The sequence below is a fragment of the Nanorana parkeri genome, unplaced genomic scaffold (genome assembly GCF_000935625.1).
Source record: "Nanorana parkeri isolate BGI_ZX_2015 unplaced genomic scaffold, ASM93562v1 scaffold359, whole genome shotgun sequence".
NCBI classification, from domain to species: domain Eukaryota; kingdom Metazoa; phylum Chordata; class Amphibia; order Anura; family Dicroglossidae; genus Nanorana; species Nanorana parkeri.
Window position 1 is genome coordinate 797488 of NW_017306627.1, and position 3359 is coordinate 800846.

The window sequence follows — 3359 nt, forward strand, 5'->3', positions numbered from 1 at the left end:
ATGTAATCGAGCAATGCACATCTAGTGTTAGGTGTAGGTGGTAAAACAAATCTTGTTTTAGATTACAATTACAACTGTGCACAACATATATACAGTTGTGTAGCACAGTTAATTTGCAATGTTAATGCAATTATAACTGCAGTACATTTCTAACAATGTTCAGTTTCAAAATAAGGAGCACAATGTTGTACTATATTAATATGGCAATTTCAGCAAATGAAATAGACTATAACTGACACATTACTGCATATAAAAAAAATTAAATACTTAAACAAATCCACAGCAAAAAGCTATGCTGTGATGTGGGTGCCACATGCTTTCAACCCATTCATAAAAATGTGACTGTAGTACGTATAAGCAGCCAGCAGTGCTGGATCCAAGGGCATTAACCAGTTCAGTGTCAGAAAGGCCTGCGTGCAGATCAAATTGGTTTGCACGGTGAAAGATAGAGTTCCGTTTATTTACGCTAAGGTACCATATTTTTCCAGGAATTATGTTAAAAACTTTGTGGACATAGAGACAGGTTCATCCCATAGCCTTATTTATCTGCAGTCAGCTGACTTGAACAGAAAACAGAGCAGGTGTTCCACATGTAGCCAGAGAAGAGATGCTTTCTCATAAATCCAAAGGTCTAAGGGTTACCGTACACATTAAAATCTGGCCATCCAATCTGAAGATTGACAAAAACTATGTAATATGAAGACCTATAATATATAAAGATGGGGAAGGAAGGTATTCAATGTATATAATCAGTAACAAAAAATCACTTAATTCACACGGTGGGTCCCCTCGTGTAATTAATAGCAAAATCACAAATATTCCCCGGAAGGGGATCCCACCATGGTTACAAAGTATTTTACTTTGTAACCATGGTGGGATCCCCTTCTGGGGAATATTCGTGATTTTGCTAATATGAAGACCTACCTAATTTATACAATCAATTTATATCCAGTCAAGCAGGCTCATGCACTACATAGTTGATGGTAGACCTAAAGGAATTTGTACAATTAGATTGTAACATGCGTGGTGGGCTTTTTATATATAGCATCCTGATTAGCACACATCACAGTATGATGCCTGTATTTCACGTACACATTTCAGTAAATGAAGAGTACAAAAAAGGAAAGCCTAATAAACTTGATTTGAACACAAAAAAAGGAAAGCCAGCATCATAACGTGTCAACGCAAGTAAGAAACTTTGCAAACATCGTCTCTGCTCAGTTAACCTTATCACCGCCATGTCGTTGCCAAAAAGTGGTAGTCCACGTGCACTTGAAAAGCGCCCGGAAACAATCCCATTCATTTGGATGCAAAAAGGCATGTATAATAAAGACACCATCATGATGAAGACTGTAAAATAAAGCAGCAAGGCTGCACTCCACACAAGTGGCTATGCACATAAATAAAAGGCACACACAATAAAGCACAGGCTTGGCCACATCTCTGTGAGAGGCTGACTGGCCAAGCTGAAATCTTCATAGACAGATAACACAGCTACATTCAGTTCACCAACCTTCACCTCCGCTAAAAGCCCAGCCAGAGTTCCTGAACAATGCTCTTTCTTCTGCACGGTCACAGTGAGTGCGGTCCCTCTATGTGTCTCCTGATTCCAACTGAGGACAGATGGCCAGAAGCCCTGAGCCTCACTGGGATGAGGCAAAGCTTTGCTTTTTTTTCTCCTCTTGCTTAGCCCCTGGCAGATAAGCCTGAGTCAGGCACAGTGAGCTCACAACACCCCCTCCACCAATCATTTCAATTAGTGCCACATGAGAGGAGCTTCTGCCCAAAATCTTCTTAGGAAAGGGCCAGAGGGCAGGGCAATCTCCTCTGCTCAACAATGACCAGAAGAAGCTATAAATATAATGAACAAAGGCTCTGTCAGGGCTGGGAATGTGATGTCCTAATCCGATAGAACACTATACCCAGCACACAGCCAACAAGCAGCTCTGTAGCAGCATGAGCCTTGAGAGCACGGCATGCTTCATATTCTAATCTCATAAAAAGACATATAGTGGAATCCACCCAGAGAAGTGACAAGAGCCTGCAACATTTAAGATGCTGCCCTGTGGAGTATTAGTGATTGGATAACATCACTGTGTCTTTATTTGGCACAAAGCTAAGTACACTCCTCTCTGCACCCTGGAATCATTACTTGCAGGCATCATCAGGGCATACGCTGCCTGGACAGGAGACTTTATTCTCACAAATCAGCACTTTAGCTTACACTTTATATACATCATGCACGCCACATTATTTAAGATTATTACGGCTATGCTTATTTGATTTATGTATAAGAAATAAATCAAAGACTCTAATATTTTTAATATGTTGTATTGTTTTTTTGTTTTTTTTTGCATTAAATTAAAAAATTTGGAGTGCCTAAAGAGAAAAAGGGTATAGGCTGCCTGGACAGCTGACTGTACTGCTCCTTCTGTTTCTCTCCAATCAGCACTTCAGCTTATACTTTTATATACAACATACACGCTACATTATTTAGTTTTTATTACAGCTATGCTTATTTACAGCTCTACTGTAATCCCTATGTTTACAAATATCTTTAATAGGCGGCATTGTTTTTTTGCATTAAAAGAAAAAATTTTGAGTGCCTAAAGAGAAGCAGGGAATCCGCCTTTGTAAAGGAGCTGTAACAGGCTTTGGTGAATTTCCAGGGACTGCTTGTGAAAAGTAGAATCACAAGACTTTATACATTTATCTGAAAACAGGCAAAGCTCTGCAAGCAAGGACGGCATGGTGGTGTCGTTTAGACGTATAGGGCTACTGTAGGTTAAGACAAGGCTGAACAGAGAATAATGAAAGGCTCTTACCATGCAAACACTGACCATGTGCTCTTTCTGGGTTTTAAAGGAATCCGATTGTCAGTTTTTGCTTTTGTGATGACAGCTGCTTGCCTAGTGCTGCGTATTGTTTGTTTATGGGGGGTGGAGAATGAGGAGTGGTTTCATTACAAATGCAATCTGCAGTATGGAGAGGCCATATTTACAAGACAGTGTATGCATGCTGCTGGGCGGAAGTCAGGAATCAGGATACACTAAATGAGTCAACAGAAGGGGAGGCAGCATGTTCAACTACCTACTACATACAATTACACTGCAGTAAATGCTGAAAGCCAGAGGCTATGTATAGATTACACAGATTGCACTTTAAAGTATTACTATGAAATGTATGCTGTTAAATATGTGGTACATGGATTCACATTATGGATGTCTATCAAATCTAATAGTTTTGAAAAATGGAATTAATGCTGAACTCCGGGAACAAAAATTTTAATTTTAATGCTCAAAAGCCACAAAGGATATAAATACAAACCCAGGTAATACCCTTTAACAGTAGCAATTACA

At 39.5% G+C, this 3359-nt stretch overlaps 1 protein-coding gene across 1 annotated transcript in view; it reads right to left on the reverse strand.

The window, feature by feature from the left end:
• The window catches only part of LOC108788897 (poly(rC)-binding protein 3-like), a 162145-nt gene extending 160156 nt beyond the window's left edge, over window positions 1-1989 (reverse strand). Inside the window, exon 1 of the mRNA XM_018558799.1 lies at window positions 1514-1989. The gene's annotated coding sequence lies outside the window, so the exon portion shown is untranslated. The remainder of the gene's footprint in view (window positions 1-1513) is intronic.
• Window positions 1990-3359: the final 1370 nt, after the last annotated feature.